We start from the raw sequence: 18,614 nt of genomic DNA, 5'->3' as shown, positions 1-18,614 counted from the left end.
TTTTGCAGACTGAAGTCAGATTTGTTTGGGGGCACATTGGGATGTGGAGGAAAGTAAGATGGAGTAGATGCTACTGGGATTTGGAAGGCACACTGCTTGAGATGAAGGAGCACATATCACTAGAGATATGTGATGGGGAAGTACTCATTCCCACTTGTAGCTTGTTTGCCCCACCCTGCAACTCCTCTTGCAGCTTCAGCCCCATCCTTTGCTGCTATAACACAGCACAGTGTAGTGGAGAGATGGCACAACAGGTCCAGTTCAGCGGTATGTATGGAGGAAGAGATGGGAATTCATAGGTGGAAGAGAAGGCAGGTGGGGAAGAGCAGAGGTGAGGAGGAGATGCTAAATGTCCATTTCATCCATGCTACTGAAACAAAAAATCATAAAAGTGTAGGACTGAAGGGACCTTGTGAGGTGTTCTAGTCCAGTTCCCTGCACTCAAGCAGGACTAAGTATTTTTTTAGACCAGAGGTGAGAAATCATTATTGATGGAGGAACCACTCCATGAATTTGGTAAGTGGTCAAGGTTCTATGATATTAATGGAGGAAGGACAGGGTTTGGGATGGAGGTTGGGTGCAGAAGGGAGCTCAGGTAGCAGATGGGGCTGGAAGAAGGGGTACAGGATCTGGGAGGAGGTGCAAGGTCTAGTAGGAAGTGCAAGAGAGGATTTGGACCTGGAGGAGGGGTTTAGGAGAGGGTGCAAAGTCTGGGAGGGGGTTGTGACCTGGGGCAGGAGTGCAGGATGGGAACAGTGGTTTGGTTTGTGATCTGAGGTAGAGGATTAGGGTGCAGGCGGTGATGCAGAGTCTGGGAGGGGTTATGGGTGCAGGAGTGGGGATACAGAGGGATTGGGCTGTGACCTGGGGCACCCTTCTGTGCACTGCCTGCATCAGAAGCATGGTCCAGGCATTGCCCATTGGCTGGTTTCTGGCCAGTGGGAGCCTCAAGATTGTGCTGGGAACAGAGGCAGCATGTGAAGCTCCCCCAGGGGCATGCAGTGGTGCACATGGCTCCCACAGTCAGCTGCTTGGAGAGGCATGCAGAGGTGCAGCCGGCAGGGAGTCTGCCTGAGGCTCTCGCTGGGCCATGGAATGGTGGCTGGCCAGATCTAGTGATTTTGCAGGCTGGATCCAGCCCATGGGTCATATTTTGCCTGTCCCTGTTCTAGACCATCCCTGACAGGTGTTTGTCTAAGCTGCTCTTAAAAATCTCCAGTAACAGAGTCAACAACCTCTCCAGGCTATTTATTCCAAGCCAGAACTTTGATTTAGTTGAAATGGCTTGAACACCAGGCCTGAGCCACTAAGGCAAGATATCAATTTGGATTTTTCCCCCCAGGATATTTTTTATGAAGCAAACTTATTCTGATGTGTGTAGCTGCTATCCCATGTGATCACCACGTCTGGCAGACGAGAATCTTTGTTTATCAGTCAAGTTGTTCCTTTTCATCAGTCTACATTTTGAGGTAAAACACAGAGCCCAACACCACTGTTTAAAATGGTGGTAATAATAATAATTACTAAAAAATGCCACTGGTGGGCACTGCTAGCTGGTCTCCAGCTATGATTTCACAACATGCAGGACATCATGAAGTTTCCTTTCTAACACTAATGAGTTATTACGTAGATAACAGATTTCATGAAGTGCGAGTGCACCATATCACTCTGTTCCATTTTCATTTCATCATCCATTGCTGCATCTCCCGATTTCATGGGCAAATGGATTGTTTTCATTTGCATGGAGGTTTCTGGCACAGTGCTCTTTTATGATGGCAATGTGAGAAATTGTTCCAGAACAAGACAAACTCTAATTTTTAATTTACTTAAAAGAAATCATGATTAGTGTTGCTAGCTAGAACAAAACCACAATTTCAGTAGGAGAGGGAACCTCATTCTTAGGATATCATGCTCTCTACAATCCATTCAAGAGGCTCTAACATGAAGTAATAAAATTGGAATAAAAAGCAACACATATGTAGTTCTGAGCTTCAGTTAAAGATTTTTTTTATGTAACTTATTTATCTACCACACTCTTTCCCCTCACTATCCTTAAGGAAATTTCAATACACTGAATATACTGTACTGTACTGCTAAAGAAGCCAACAGAAACACTGACAGCACTGCCCTGTAGCATTTGCCTACACCTGAACTGTACAATGTAATTTCCGGCTTTAGAAGACATCTCCCTAGTCATGATCACCTAGATGTAGAGCTGAAGAATTAATTCACAAGAAAGTTGATAAATGTAGCGTCTTTTTCTCTTTTGCCAAAGATCTAAGAGCATATTACAATCTTCTCTAACTTTTTACCTACTCTAAGCTACAGTTGTTAATTGCGGTTGTTCAGATAAGTTACATGGTATTATTTCTGTTACCTGACTGGCCGAACACACAGCAGTCCTTGCACAAACAATTATTTGTGTGAATGTGAAATTCAGTTTCTGTGACTACTTCAAACACTTTCTGTACATGGTCAAACCAGTGAAACTTGACTGCTCAAATATTTGTGGGAAGCAAACACAAAAGTGGGGGCATGGCCTTGGCAGAATGAATGTTTGCAGAAAATCTTCTTTTTGCTACTTGCTCAACTCCAACTTTGGGCATATTGCTTCCCGACAGTGTCCCCTCCCTTTTTTTTTGCACATTTCTGTCATAATGCACTAATTAATGCAGAAAAGGTAGAGCTGAGAAAACACTGAAAATATTTTCTCCAGTTTCTTTTCTGGTAGTGGTAGGCAATCCTGCTTGTGGGGGAGTAACCAATACAACTATGGAATGAATAGGCCTCAGCTGACCCAGACTGTAAGTGCCTTTATTTTATTCTTTACCTAGATATAAAATGTCTCCTCAGTCTTTTACGCTTCAGAATATGGGGCCTGATTCTGCAGTCCGTTACTTCTTCTATTACCATTTCAAACAGTAGTGTTGGGCTAGTCAAAAACAGTGGCCTGAGTGAAGAATATAGGATCCATGCCCTAACAATGTTGCTGTCAAATGGAACAATAGGACAGATTATGATACTCTTACTCTGTGTTACCTGTTACATACTGTTACTGCAGTATCTAAGCTCCTCTCAGTCTTTAATGAGTTATCCCTCACAACATGCTTGCAGGGTAGTAGGGACTGTGGCACAGAGATTATGTCTACAGGGCCTCTGGGAGGTGTGATTCCCAGCAGACTGACAGACCTGCACTAGCTCAAATAGCAGCGTGGACATAACAGTACAGGCAGTGACTTGGGTTAGCCACCAAGCCCAGAAGCAGAGAGTTGGGTGGGCTTAGCCCTGAGCAGCTAGCCAGTGTTGCGACATCCACTCTGCTGTTTTTAGTATGTTTGCTCAAGCTGGTTGAGACTGAGTCTGTCTACCCATGCTAGGAATTACACCCACACCTACGGGCTAAAAAGGACAGATTTCAAAAACTATTGTGTTACTTACAGATGCAGATAGGCACCTCATGGGCACCTCGGTGCCTACATCCCATTGTGGTGTTTCTGAAAGTCCCACTAGGGTCCTGAATTCCTTCAAAAATCTGGCCCTTGGGGGGACTTGCTCAAGGTTACACAGGGAGTCTGTGGCAGAGACTTAAACCCAGGCTAGTTGCCTAGTACTCAGCTAGTGCCCTAAGCTTTGGACCATCCTTCCCCTACTTCCCCTAAACAGTATCTTACTCTGTGAGTAGTGCTCACAGAGTAAGCACTTATTTTGACAGGGACTTTCCGAGGAATCAGGGACCACTTGGTGTGAGTAATGGTGGCGAAATGTGGGCCATATATAGTAAGTTCTTATTAGCAGTTAATTTTTTATGCCGAAAAATCTGGCAGCTTCACAGTACATGAATCTATCTAGTTAGCCGCAGCTGTTGGACTGTGCAAACTGAAGATTCCTTATCCAGCCACGCTGCTGTTGGGCTAAAGAAATGCCATTTAAGTGTGATTCCTATGTATATCAGCCTCCAAAAGGCAGAAGGCAAAAGAGTAGGGAAGTTAAAAAACCAAAACAAAACAGGGTAGCACGAAGGAAGAAAAAATAATTAGTTCGAAAGAAGGTTCTCTCTCCTACCCCAGCCTTCTCTTCCCTCTCTCCCTCTCGATCTCTCTTCCTAAGGGTTAAATATGCAGAGGGAAAAATTGCTAGACTTTATGTCTGTGCTTGGTGGGAACTATTAAATTACAGCTGGATGTTTTTAATTATGCCACACATAAATGACTGAACACAACAGCATTTTAATCCAAATGTGAGCCTCATTTATGTGTGCTCTGCTTTCACTCTGAAATGCACTGGCTGGCACTTGTTTGTGGTGGCCCCTTTGTGGCACTGTAACAGCATGGGTTCCCCTCCGCCCCCTCCCGCCTCCCCCGAAGTGCAAGGATGGGAGCTAGTGCTGGCAAGGAGGAAAGGAAATGGGTAATAAAACAGAGAGCTAAGCGGCTCACTGGAGCCAGTGATGCTGGGAGCTGGTTAATTGCTCCAAAATGAAAAAGATTCGGGGGTTTTCATGAAATCCCATAGGTGTACTTGCCAAGCCTCAAATATTAGATTGAATTACAGCTTCTAAATCCTCCCCCCCGTTACCCATAGCCATGTGTCTTATTTCTTCCTGAGGTTCTTCCACATCTCAGAGCAGTGAATAGAAGGGATAAGCTAAGTAAGGGTTGCTTGCCTATTACTTGCTTAATATCTTGCCCCTCCTTCCATTTTCTCATCCTGCCTTGTATAAAAAGTGTCTGCCTGGCTATTTTAGTCTGTTAGATCAGCCCTGTGTGTGCAGGACAGAGGAAGGCTCCTTATGCCCCCTTATCTTACCCATGTAGTAGCTAAGCACAGTTTAACTGCATAGGACTCGATTTTTAAAGGGCCTTTGATTTGGCCTCCGCATCTTAGGCATAATTTTGCACGGGCAATTAGTTGCACCAGCATTTTTTTACAGCTAACTGAGGGCAAAAAATTGCACCATTTCAGGATTTAAGTACTTGATTTATGAGTGCAAAAGGGACTTCAGTGGGAAATTACTGCTCAGATGAGTCATAGCCTCCAAGATTGAATCCTTAAATGGTAAGAATTGTGCCCACAAAAAATGAAGCTAGTACTGAAAATATGTGTATCATGCATATGTTGAAACCCGCCTCAGTGTCTTGTACGTTGTTCAATTTTGTTTAATAAACTGATGGTATATTTTCTGTCAGACACATATAATGGACATCATCAAGACTGTCAAAAAGGCACCTTAATTAGTTTTTAAATCTCTGTGTTTTTCTCTCCCCAAGAGGAATTGCAGACATCTTTCCTTTCTCTCAGCCATCACGAAAATTGGGAATATCCTCTGGCTTATCTACATAAGCCTCCTGCATGGAACAAAAGCTTTTTCTAGCGAGGTGCTTTATTCATTCACTTGGCTGTCTTACTCATAAATGCCTCCAATGATGGTATCCTACCTGCCCAACATAGATCCTTCCAATGCCTACTTGCATAGAGATTTTTTTCATTTCTCTAGTTTAATTTTTGTTTTAGATACAGGCTGCTTCTCCATATCATCCTCAGCCTTCTCCAGTTAATCCTTCTCCCTCTTTTGAATGATTATTTCTTATCTTATCATATTATCTTACTCATAACTACCAGTGCAAGAGACCACAGCAGTCCGTGAGCTGTTTGGGCAAGACTGGCTTATGCATTAAGCAGGCTGCCAATAGGGAGAGGGGAGGCAGGCAAAGGGGGACAGTTGTCCTGGGCCCTGGTGATACAAAAAGGCCCAGAGATCCTAGCCTCCAACAGTGCTTAGAGAGGCATTGGTGGTGGCTGGAGCTCTGGGCCCTTTAAATCACTGCTCAGCATGCTCTAAGGCAGGGCTACTCAACATGCAGCCCGTGGCCCGTTTGTGAGTGGCCTGTGGTGCAGTTTGAGTTTACCCAGGGTTCAACACGCAGTCTGCAGGTTGGAGCCAAAACAAAAAGTAGTCAATATAATGGTCTTCTGTTGATATGCATTTTAGTAGTTAAATTCCTGGACTGTCATTGCTCATTAAAAGTGCTGTCATATGGGAGGAATTTGGGTAAATATTTCATTTTATTAATATCAGCAGAACTGACTTAAATGGGGCCTGTGTGTTGTGTAGTCTTACCTTAATCTTTGTATTCATGCCCGTCAGTGTGAAAGAAGCTATTTGTATATATATTTGCACATATATTTGCATGTATACGCAACCACACTTAAGTTGCAACCCTCGGCATGTGCTGTGAGTATCATTGTGGCCCCCGGGGCTTCCAAAGTTGAGTAGCCCTGCTCTAATGGTTGGCTGGGGGTGGGGGAGTGGGTGAGACATGGTACATTCCAAGCAGTGCTGAGGACTGGCTGCCCCAACTCTGCCTCTTCTGCCCATGCCCCCTTCCCTTCCGGGAGCACAGAGCTGGCCCCTCTACATCTTGCCCAAGGGCCCAGCAAGGCTGTCAGCCACCTGGTATTAAGAATAAAGGCCATGTTCCTACTTTCAACCTAAAACATTTTTTGATACTCAAGATTCAAAAGAACCTTTTCTGATGTGCAGGTGGGCTTACGGGACTCATATGCAGGTAGTTCAGAAAAAGCCCTCTTAAAACTTGAGGATCAAAAAATGTGGGATGCCTAGTTTTAGACTACAGGGCAACTCTATATCCACTCTAGCAAAGCACTCTTTAGCTTCCTTTTCTGTGATTTCATGATGCATTGCTATGGAAAGATCCGACTGCTTTGCCAACTCATTTTTAAGAATTATTTTCACAAACACAGGTTTTTATTTGTTCAGTTGGGTGCTGATTTATTCTTGTCTATTTTTTTGGAGAAATGACCATTTTTATCCCTCTTTCCTCCCCAAATGATCAGAAGTCCTGGATTTTTATTTACGCACACTCTCACAATTTTGGATGCTTCATATTTCAATTCTTGTTTCCCATGCAATACCTTTCCCACTGCTAGCCACAGTTTTCCCATCCAGTCCTCACCCTGCAGGAGAAGGAAATGTGGTTTCATCCATGAATGACATTAACGCCACTGTGTGAATCATTAGTTGATCAAGCATTACAATCCCCAGAGGACCAAATATTTTACAAACCACTATAGAGAGCTTCTAATATCAAATATGTGGCATGACTAATCCCAGATCTACCAAAACAACCCTAGGTAATATCCAGGGAAGGCTACAGTGCTTAGACAGAACAGTAATAGAGATGTAGCCGTGTTAGTCTGGTCTTGCTGAAACAAAAGACAGGACTATGCAGCACTTTAAAGACTAACAAGATGGTTTATTAGGTGATGAGCTTTCGTGGGCCAGACCCACTTCCTCAGATCAAATTGTGGAAGAAAATTGGCATGACCATATATACCAAAGGGATGCAATAAAAAAAAGTGAACACATAAAATAGACAAATCAGATTTTAGAACAGAGGGGAAATGGGGGCGGAGGAGGGAGGTTAGTGTCTATGAGATAATGATATTAGAGGTGATAATTGGGGAAGCTATCTTTGTAATGGGTAAGATAATTAGCATCTTTGTTAAGACCCATTCGTAAAGTGTCAAATTTAAGCATGAATGACAGTTCAGAGACTTCTCTTTGAAGTCTTGTGTTAAAGTCTCTTTGAAGCAGGATGCATGTAGTCAGGTCATTGAGACAATGCCCAGTCTGGTTGAAATGGCAAGAAACTGTTTTTTCTTTGTGAAACTGTCTGATGTCTGTTTTGTGTGCATTGATTCTTTGGCGAACAGGCATTTGTCTACAGAGGACTGGAGGGGCAGCATTAACAGAAACTTTATTGATGCTAATGACAACTACCCTCAAAGATTAGAGCCCTGCAAGTCTGTGGCTATCTGCTTTATATCCACATGTTTCCGCATTGGCAGATGTGGATGCAGATACCCTCAGCACATTTTTGCAGATATGGATGCGGATACAAATTTTGAATCTAGAATCCTGCAAATTTGCAGATATCTGTGTGTATCTGCCTCCAGGGATGTGGAAGCAGATATTTGTTGCTCATTTATGTGGCTACGGATGAGGATGCAGATACAAATTTTGTTATCCGCACAGGGCTTTATAAATGATTGTTCCCCCTTTTCCCCAAATGGATTTTATGGATATTTTCCCTCCAAATCTCTAAGCGGCTCTCTTTCACTTTCCTCACAAAAATCTTGCAGCTCTACAGTGGGATCGCTCCGAAACCTGTAAGTGGCTCTTGCAAATAACCAAAGAGGGAGGGGAGAGTAATTAAAAAAGAAAGAGAACTGAAATATTGTTTCAAGGTGATGTAGAGGGGGAATGTCAAGAACTGCTACTTTGTCAGTAGAAAATACGCACTAATTTTCACAGCCATTGGAGGATATTGTTAAGTCTGCCTCTCCAATAGGGATGTTAGATATTGATTAATTTAATAATTGTGTAATCACATCAAGTCTTAGCAGTTATATGATTATTGGATAGTGCTCCCAGCCCTGTTCATGGGTAACCCCCTGCCACCCTGCTCTGCTGCCTCTGTAACAGATGCAGGAGCGTGGGGTGGCAGACAGGAGCTGGTCTGCAAGGAAAGTTGGTTTTAAAACCAGCTTCCCATGCAACCTGGCTCCTGCCTGCTGCCCTGATACAGAGACAGCAGAGACAGCAGCATGGGGGGGGGGGGGGGGGGGAGAAGGGGGAGGAGAGCAGCAGGTGGCTCCGTGGATCCACTGATCTTGGGGAGCCAGATCCCATGAAGTGCCTGTCCCCCTCCCCCATACTGCTGCCTCTAATAGAGAGGCAGCAGCATGGTGGTGGTGGGGGAGGGGGGCAAGGTGAGGAATGCCACTGCAGGAGCTGGTAGACATGGGAAGCTGTGCCCTCCCACCCTTTTTGGACCCCTCTCCACCCCAAGCTGAGGGCACACCTAGAACTGCCAACTCCCCTGGATTAGACACCATTAACTCCAGGGCAGGTGGCTTGGAGATGGTGTGCTGTGGCGCTCATGAGAACAGCAGGTGGCAGGACCCCAAGGGGTGCTGAAGCTGTTGGGGCTAGTGCGACCTGGGAGGGGCTGCTTAGAGGCTGAGACACAGGGCCAGTGGGACTCTGGAGGGTCTGCCCAGAGGCCAGGACATGGGGGCTGGTAGAGCCAGCGGTGGGGCCAGCCCCTGGGGTATGGGAAAGCTGGACGGAAAACGTGGGGTGCTGCAGCATCTTTATTGCTTGAGCAATGTTGCCTAACTCTGTGAAAGTCATCAAGGATGGTGTTGCAGCACAAAGGGGGGGCATGAGTTGTTCCATACTAGCACCTCTGATAAACAGAGCACTTACTCGTGTGATTAAATATGAATTTGGGAGACTAATAGACATTCAAGTTTGAAAATTCTGGCCAAAAGTTTTGAAGGTTGCAAGTGTACTTAGAGTCTTGTACATTTGGCTCCTGTTGTATAAATACAGACATGTTAAAAACCATTTACACTGTGCTTCTGTGAGAGTTAACATATGCAAAGAAAAACAGATAAACAGATATGAGGATCAGAGTACCCCTGTGCATAATGGACTATATTCTTTTTCTTACATCAGTGAAAATCCTGATGAGCTCCATTGGAATCTGGCCCAAGGTACAGAAAGGTATAAAACATACTTTTAAATCCTTTTCTAGTGGAAACAATTATTTCTAAATATCAGACTTCAAAGAAAGAACAGTGATTTAAAACTGAAAAGATAATTAACAAGAGAGACTGCAGTCTTTTTAGCAGCCTCATTGGCACAACCCGATCTGTGGCTCTTCTGTTCTTTCTGGCAATGCTGCAGTGTGCAGAGCTGCTTAAAATACTTGTTGGAATCTCCCTTGAGTTTTCCTTCAAGACAAGTGACAAACTGAAAGATGTAAACTTCCAATTCAGAGGATGAAGGGAGCAGAGGTGGGGAGAAAAATTCATAGTTTAATTTAATCAATTATCTCAAAGTTGAAAGAATTTGAAATCAATTACTTTGGTTTGGACTAAAATTGTGTTCCAAACTCTGCAAAATAAGTATAGGTGTTTTGAGGAACATATGGGCTACGTCTACACTGGCACCTTTTTCCAGAAATGCTTAAAACGGAATACTATTCCGTTTTCAGTTTTTCCGGAAAAGGAGCGTCTACATTGGCCCCGGAGTTATCGTCGTAAAAAAGCACTTTTCCGAAAAAGCGCGTCTACATTGGCGGCACGCTTTTCCAGAAAAGCAGAAGCCCGAAGCCATTCTGAAGAGGGCAAAGGCCACCAGACCTTTCCGGGGACGGGGCCAGAGCACCGTTCAGACACGTGGTTAAAGGGGTCTCGCCGGGCAGCCGTTGGTCTCCTGCTCCCGTGCCTTGGGGCCTCTGCCAGGGACTGACACCCTTCGCAGGGTCTGTGGGTGCCCTTTGACTTTTGGGGACACCACCCTTTGGCCCCCAACTGCTTTTGCCTGCGTTTTTTTTTTTTCTGCCCTGCTCTGTCTGCTATGGAGCCACGGGTGGCCATGTGCCTGGTTGGGCCCCTGTTGGGGCTGTACAGGTGGCTGCGGCTCCTGCTGCAGGCCGGTGCCATGCTGTTCATGGACCAGGAGGCAGAGATTGCCTTGGACTCCCTCACTAGGGAGGCCGTGGCAACCGTGTGGCATCAGCACCCGACCGTAGACCGGCCCGTCTGGAGTTTGGAGAGCAGCACTGACTGGTGGGACCGGGTGGTCCTTGGACTATGGGACGACCACCAGTGGATCCGGAATTTCCAAATGAGAAAGCGGACCTTCCTGCAGCTGTGCACCTGGCTCACGCCCGCGCTGCAGAGAGCCACCTCCCGGCTGCAGGCACCCATCCCCGTGAAGAAGAGGGTCCCATCGCGCTCTGGAAGCTGGCCACACTGGACAGCTACCGCTCGGTGGCCCAGCAGTTTGGGGTGGGAAGATCAACCGTCGGAGTGATCGTCATGGAGGTAAGTCCCAGGGGGAGTGGGATGGGGGGAGGGTGCTGCACTCCAGGCCCAGGGACAGCCAAGACTCCCGGCTGGGTCGCCCAGGGGTTTGGGCTGCCCCTCCCTTGCACAGGCCCGGTGGGGGGGGGCGTGCGGCGAGGGGGGCCCTGGTGTGTGTGTGTGTGTGTGTGTGTGTGAGAGAGGAAAGAGGGAATCAAGGGGGGGGCCCAAGGGAGTGCACACTCACCCCTGCCATATGTGATGTGTTCCCTTGTGTTTCTCTGCACCCTTCTGCAGGTCGTCCACGCCATCAACAATGTCCTGCTCCCGCGAATCATCCACCTGCGCGACGTGGATGATACCATGGCCGGCTTCGCTGCCCTCGGGTTCCCCAACTGCGGGGGAGCCCTGGACGCCACCCACATCCCCATCCAGGCCCCAGAGCATCGAGCGGCCCATTTCATGAACCGAAAGGGGTACTGCTCCATCGTTCTGCAGGCCCTCGTGGACCACCGGGGCCGCTTCGTGGACATTTACGGGGGCTGGTCCGGCCGGGCACACGACGCCCGCATCCTCCGGAACTCTGGACTGTATCGCAGGTTGGAGGTGGGCACCTACTTCCCCCGGTGGGACTTGACTGTCGGGGATGTGTCTATGCCCATCTGCGTCGTTGGGGACGCGGCCTACCCCCGATGCCCTGGCTAATGTGGACCTGCATGGGGCAGCCGGACCAGAACCGCCTCAACCGGGCCCGAAACCCAGTGGAGCTGGCCTTTGGACATTTAAAGGCCCGCTTCCGTTGCTTGCTCACCCGTCTCGAGATGGGTGAGCAGAATGCAACAGAGGTCCTGGCCGCGTGCTGCGTGCTCCGCAGTGGGGAGGCCTTCCTCCCTGCATGGATGGCAGCCGAGGCACAGACCTTGGAACAGCCCGACACAGCTGCCGTCCGCCAGGCGCGCCAGCATGCGGTGCGCATCAGAGAGGCCCTGGTGGACATGTTTGCCCAAGCCCCGTAGTAGGGTCGCCTGGGTCTCCCAGACTACTCCCGCCCGTCCCCTACCCTCCCCTTACCTCCCTCCCAATTGTAAAGCGTCGGGTCAAAGCATGTCGGCCGTCATCGAGTCTGTTCGTCAGGTGCGTCGGGCTTAATTAGGGTTTTTCTTTTTAGCTTAGGCTAGGGTTTAGGCCACCATCACCTGTCCCAAAGAACAGCCACGAGGATGCGGGGTTCATGCGGAAGGCTGAAGTCGGTGTACCTGCTTCCAGTCATCTTCCGTTGAGGGATCGCCTGGCTGTTCCTCTCTTGAGGCCCGGAAGGCCCAAAGGATTGAGGTGGCCAGCAACACCACAATCGTCCTCCCTGCACCTAGACTATGTTTAATTATCTGTTGTGTGCATCTTGTAACCGTTCTTGCTAGATGACATGCATCTGACGAAGTGGGTCTTTGCCCACGAAAGCTTATGCTCCTACACTTCAGTTAGTCTATAAGGTGCCACAGGACTCCTCGTCGCTCTTGCTAGTTTGTTATCTATGTAAATATAGTTTGTGGTTTACATGTTACTGAAAAGTGTCAGCATTTATTTCTGCGCCACAAACCACTGACCACTTACGAAGGGCCCCCCCCAGAGATAGAGTACAGATTTCATTCTCCACAGTTTGCCACCATGTTACATTTAAGTGGCTACTTGGCATCTCACATCATTTCGTACACTACCTAGAGTTACACAATACCCAACACAGGAATGAACAGCAAAATAGAGAACTGTTTATTTACAAGGGGGGGGGGAGACCTTCAACTGGGACAGGAAGGGGGGGGAGACCTTCAACTGGGACAGGAAGGGGGGGGAGACCTTCAACTGGGACAGGAAGGGGGGGGCAGTTACTGGGACGGGCGGCCCCTGCGAGCACTCCTCCGGGGGCCAGCCTGCCCATGCTGGGCAGACCGCGTCAGGGCAGGCTGCACGCGGAGGTGGCCAGGGGCAGGAGCAGGAGCAGGGGCAGGGGCAGGGGCAGGCGCAGGGGTAGGAGCTGGGATGGGAGGGGGCATGAGCTGTGCTACAGGAGGGATGGCGGGGGCCTGGGCACAATATGTGCCGTCAGCGTGTCCATTGTGGTGCGCATCCCTCGGCATTCGTCCAGGAAGGCAGCTTAGCCGTCCTGCCGCCACTGCAGGTCCCCCTGCACCCGCTCCGTGATGGAGGCCTGGATTGCCTCCACAGCGTTGACATGCCGGCGAAGCAGCTGGTCCCTCTGGCGGAGCCTGTGCCTCCGGGGTTGGCCTGCTGGGGGTGCCGCTGCTGCCGCAGTGGAGGGTCTGGTGCTGGGTCCCGCTGCAGGGAAGAGAAGAAAGGATGGGTCAGTCAGGCAGGCTGTCCACTGTCCCCACACCGCATGCCCTCCACCCCTGAGCTCAGGTGACTCCACAGTTGTGTGGCTTGGGCCCACTCAGTTCCCCTCCTGCCTCCGTGTTGTATGTTTGCAAGGAGGACCGCCTCTGGAGTAGGGTCCCCCCTCCAGTACTGTAAGCACCAGTCTGTATCCTGGCCCCGTGGAGGGCGGGAGGGTGCTTGTGCTGCATTCACTTGTGGAACTCCCTGCCGGTGGAGACTGTGAAAAGCTTTGGGCTAATCACTGGTGTTAGACAGGGAGCGAGATGCATCCCCACGCAGTGCCTGGTAGCACATCTGGCAGAGGCGGTCTGGGCTCTCAGATCCCCTCGTGTGGGATATCTCCTGGACGGAACCAGAAGAGTGACTGGGTGGGGGGATGTTCCATCCTTGTAGCAACACTCAGGGGTCCTTCCCCCTCCCACTATCCCTCCCGCAAGCCCAGGGACATGTGTGGCCACAGTGGGGACTTCCTTCGGAGAGGCACCCAAGGCACCGGGAGCAGGCGAGGGGCTCGGTGGGGGGTCCACGGTCACAGGACCGTGATGCTGCGGTGTACCCAATAGCAGCTGGCTGTGCCTCACAGCGAGGCATGGGACAGTGTGCCGTTCTCCGTGCTGCACCCTTGGCGGAGCTGCAGGCTCTGGTCTGAGTCCCAGGGGCCCTGGCCGGTTCCAGCCAGCATCCACCCTTTCCCCTGGTCCCGCCGAATGTGTGTGAGCAGCACGGTCCCAGGCGTACCCTGCAGCTCGGTCACCAGGCTGCACGTGGTTGCACGTGCTGCTTGCTGCCTCATGCTACGCAGCGTGCAGCTCATGTGGCCTGAGTGACATGTTCTCCCCCTCCTCACTCCGGGCACCTGGCCCCCCCCCCCGCCTGTTGGGAGTGCAAGCTGCACAAACTCACCAGAGGGTTCCTCCCCGGCCTCGGCCTCGGCTTTGGCCTAGGAGGAGCTGCTGGAGGGGGCCTGCTGGGCGGTGGCAACGCTGGCCTCCTCACCGCCAGACGCGCTGGCACTGTCTTCTCCCTCCCCTGGCTTGGTGGGACGGTTGATGGGGGGGCGCTGGCAGGTGTCCACAGGGACAGCTGGGGCTTCCGGGGCTGGTTGGCCCAGAAAAGCATGGAGCCGGTCGTAATAGGGGCAGGCATCGGGTCCTGCCCCCCTTCCGTCGGTGGCCCGCACATACCCCAGCCGCAGCTCTTTCACTTTGGAGCGCACCTGCTCGCAGTTGCGGCTGGGTTGTCCCTGCTGCGCCAGGTTCTGCACCAGCCGCGTGTACAAGTCTGCATTGCGGCGGCGGGACTGCAGGTCATGGAGACCCTCCTCCTCCTGCCACAGGTCCAGGAGGGTCTCCAGCTCCCTGGGGGTCCAGGATGGGGCCCGGCATTTCCGGCCCATGGGGGCTTCCTCCCCTGCGGGTGCAGGTGGCTCACCACCCGGGGCTGCCATGCTGGGCTCAGAGGTGGCTGTTGGACAGCACAGCGGCACGTGGCAGAGTTCAAGCTGCATGCTCTCCGGCAGGCTCCTGCCACAGGTGCCCAGCAGCCTCCGAGCTCTTTAAGAGCTCGGGTTAGCAGGAAGTCCGGGGCTCCTACGGGGTCTCGTGGCGTCCAAACCGCTTTTTTCCGTTTCTTCTGCTTTTCCAGAAAAGCTGTCTACACTGGCCCTTTTCCGGAAAAGCTTTTCCGGAATAAGGACTTATGCCCGAGCGAGAACAGTGTAGGGTTTCCGGAATAGCGGCTGATTTTGTACAGTACAGTGTCGTTGCTTTTCCGGAAATTCAAGGGGCCAGTGTAGACAGCTCGCAGCTTATTCCGGAAAAGCGGCTGATTTTCCGGAATAAGTGGCCCAGTGTAGACACAGCCCTACAGTCTATTTCCAGAGCTAACAAACACAATAAAACAACAGGAAGTGGCTAAGCTAGAAGCTACTATGCTGAATAGTATCAGGTAAAACTTAGAATGTTCAGACTTTCCCATGCTGACATCAGAAAAGGAGAGAATCCGTAAGGTTGTTTTTGAAGCTCATTACTACATTCAAGTTAGCTTTCTGGCAACTATGAAGATTTTGCCAGTGATGATGTCAGCTCAGAATTAAAAATATGTGCAGAACAGTTAAGATAAGGGGTTAATTTCCCCCTTTAGAACATGGAGAGATTTTTGGTTATGGTTTCTTAGACTCATTGAAGTTTAACTGTGATAACTCAAGCTATTTTGGAGTGGGAAAACAAATCTTTAATACAAAACAACAAAAACAAAATGAAAAAAAGACTCCTCCCAATCCCAAACAAATAAAAAAAAGATACAACACTCATTTCTTTCTCTCTTTCTTTCTCATTAAATGTTTGTATTGATTTTAAAGCATAGCGTTACAGGAAGAAGAAAAAGAGATACAAGATTAAATGTTATGTAATCAGTATAAATGACTAGAAAGGCTATTTGAATGACATCTTTTTTCCAGTGTCAGTGTTATTTTAAATTTGGCCAGGCATCAAAGGAATCCTTTGCTTGCTATGTGAGCTGTGGGAAGTTAGGCATTGGCGATGAGGCTGGAGGTTTTTTGAATTATGAAGCTTAGTGAAAAATTGAACCAAAACCAGCTGTATATTGAAATAGTCCAGAGTGCTCAGGACCTCAATTGAGGAGATTCCTATTTGGGAGTGTCTGAGAGAAGTAGCTGTGTTAGTCTGTAACTTTACAATCAATGAGTAGTCCTGTGGCACCTTAGAGACTAACAAGTATAGTATAAACAGCTTTTGTGGGCAAAACCCACTTCTACAGATGAGATGATGGAGTTTTGTCCTCAAAAGCTCATGCCACTATAGATATATTTATGCTAGTCTCTAAGGTGCCACAGGATTACTCATTATTTTTAATTGGGAATGGTCCATATATAGTAAAATACTTGGATGTATAGCCTTAAAAAAAAAAAAGTTGCTGCTGGAGTGGGGTGCTGGCTCCTTGGATCAGCAGCCTCACATCCTTCTCCTTCTGGCTGCTGCATTTCCAGGGAGTAGAATCAGGAGTGGCCCATGCATATAGGCCAACTCAGCCGTCACCTAGGGTGTTGCGTTAAACGGGGTGCCCAATGATGACGTCATGCCATTGAGGGCTGTGGAGGCAGGGGCGCCGATTATGCATTTTCCCTGGGGCGCCAGTTATTGGCAGCCCACCTCGGGCTGCCCCTGAGTAGAATCAATGTGAATTAATGGATATCAGTTTCAATCTGTTGATATCTGTCTCCGTCTGCGAATAGAAAGTTGTATCTGTGTAGCGCTCTAAATATAAACAGTAACTCAGACCTTTTAAAGTGATAACTTTTACTAATAAGGTAGAAGAGCAAGATTTCAGGGGTCTCTGAGACTTCCATATCAGGCAGAAACTTGAAGCAAGCCAAATTCAGACGAGAAATAAGGTGCAAATTTTGAACACTGAGGGCCATTATCAGTTTCCATAAGTAGTGGTGGATTCTCCATCACTGAAAATTTCAAAATGAAGACTGGATATTTTCAAACAGAGAACTCCTGTGACTTGTATTATAGAGTAAGTCAGTCTAGTTGACCCCATTGATTCCTTTGATGATTGATAAGTTAATAGATGTATGTTGTTGCGAAAGCCAGATTGAAGGACCCAGAGTATCTCCTTGTAATGTCAATGGGAGAGTTGTTACTGATTTCAGTGGCAGAAGAACTAAGCTGTAGACTCAGGAAGTTATTTTCAGAGCCTTTAGAACTTTAGGTAGGTCCCATCCAGTGCTCACTGAAGTCCATGAAAAGATTCCCATTTGCCTTTGATACATAAAGGGATGCTGACTGGATCTGACCCAAAGTATTTCACATGCATCAAAACCAAACCAATACAACGTAGAAAGAGACAAGCTCCGATCTAATGATGGAATAATAATAATCAATAGCAACATGTTTATTAAAATTTCCCCTTCATAAATCAAGAATCCACCATAAATGTTTTAAAAATCTAGCTGAAATGTGTTGGTCCCTCTTATCACTGTCCTCAGCTGTGAGTGGATAAGGTGGAGGCAGTACAATGGAAATTTGGGGTGCACTTTGTCTTTATAGGAGGCTCCTGTCTTCCATACATACTCCTGGCTGGGAACAGCTGCTTCCAGCAACGTGTTTCTTTTCTTATTTGGATTAATGAGTGTTGAAAAAAGGATTGGTCTACAATCAGAATGAACTTTCTGTTTAGTGCAGTGGTCACCAACCAGTAGATAGGGATATACTGGTAGATCCTGAGCCTCTGACAGGTGATCCTCACTGGCTTGGCCAGGAAACTGTCAAGCGCTGGCACTTCAGTTGCCCCTCCACCCTCTGTCATGCTGCTCCTGCCCTCTGCCTTGGAGCTGCCCCCTAGGAGCCTCCTGGTGCTGTGCAGAGTATGGGAGGGAGAAGAGGGGGGCACTGATGTCAGGGTGTCTCCCCTACCCCCACTCCTGTACCCCAAGAGAAGGGGATGGAGGAAACTTGTCAATGCATATCTCTGTCACTCTCACACACTGTGTGTGTGTCTGCCATTCTCACAAACACACACCGTCCTTCACTCTCATTTCCCAACCCAACACATATGTGGCTTGGTACTACTTTTATTGTTTGCAATGTATATTATTTCTGGTTTTTGACTGGTCTGTGCATTTCATAATTTTCATTTCTCTCTTACGCTTACATTTAATTCTTTGAGGAGTGAGTTCTAAAATGCTGAACCTGTTGTGGCTGGAGTCATTATCCCTGTGGGAATTGCTGTTTCTGGAAGTGGCTGGTATGTCCCTGCAGCCCCTGAGAAAGGCAGAGCAGGGGGTCTCTACACACTGTCCTTGCTTGCAGACACCGCTCCTGCAGCTCTCATTGATCAGTAACAGAGTTCGGGGCCAGTAGAAGCTGCCTGTGGATGAGGGGCAGCACATGGCGCCATGTAGCCATTGCTGTACATGCCAGCTGCTTTCAGGAGTGTGACAGGGTCAGGGCTGGAGTAAGCCTGCCTTAATCCCACTGCTCCACCATACGGAAGCTGTCTCAGTTAAATGGTGCTCAGCCAGAACCTGCTTCCTGAACCCTTTTCCCAGTCCTGATCCTCCTCCTACTCCTAGTCTCCTGCCCTAAATGTGAATCCCCCTGAACCCAAACTCCTTCCCAGAGCTTGCACCCTGAAACCCCTGCAGGACCCCAATTCCTTGCCCTGGGCTAAGCCCCTCCCACACTCTGAATCCTTTGGCCCAAGACCAGAGTTGGTACCCTAACCCTCTACCCCAGCCTGGTGAAAGTGAGTGAGGTTTGGGGGGGGAAGGGAGATGGAGTGAGCAGGGGGAGGCCTCA

The 18,614-nt window shown here is 48.7% G+C and overlaps 1 protein-coding gene and 1 long non-coding RNA gene across 2 annotated transcripts in view; one reads left to right on the top strand and one right to left on the bottom strand.

Moving 5' to 3' along the window:
* LOC142827077 (uncharacterized) overlaps positions 1-2,389 on the bottom strand; it is a 40,964-nt gene extending 38,575 nt beyond the window's left edge. Inside the window, exon 1 of the long non-coding RNA XR_012901472.1 lies at positions 2,378-2,389. This is a non-coding gene — a long non-coding RNA (uncharacterized LOC142827077). The remainder of the gene's footprint in view (positions 1-2,377) is intronic.
* Positions 2,389-18,614, top strand: part of LOC142826872 (uncharacterized) — a 184,176-nt gene continuing 167,950 nt past the window's right edge. The window contains exon 1 of the mRNA XM_075919821.1: positions 2,389-2,804. The gene's annotated coding sequence lies outside the window, so the exon portion shown is untranslated. The remainder of the gene's footprint in view (positions 2,805-18,614) is intronic.

The sequence above is a fragment of the Pelodiscus sinensis genome, chromosome 2 (genome assembly GCF_049634645.1).
Source record: "Pelodiscus sinensis isolate JC-2024 chromosome 2, ASM4963464v1, whole genome shotgun sequence".
Classification (NCBI taxonomy): domain Eukaryota; kingdom Metazoa; phylum Chordata; order Testudines; family Trionychidae; genus Pelodiscus; species Pelodiscus sinensis.
Note: the sequence above shows the minus strand (reverse complement) of the source record. Positions and strands in the feature narration are given on the sequence as shown.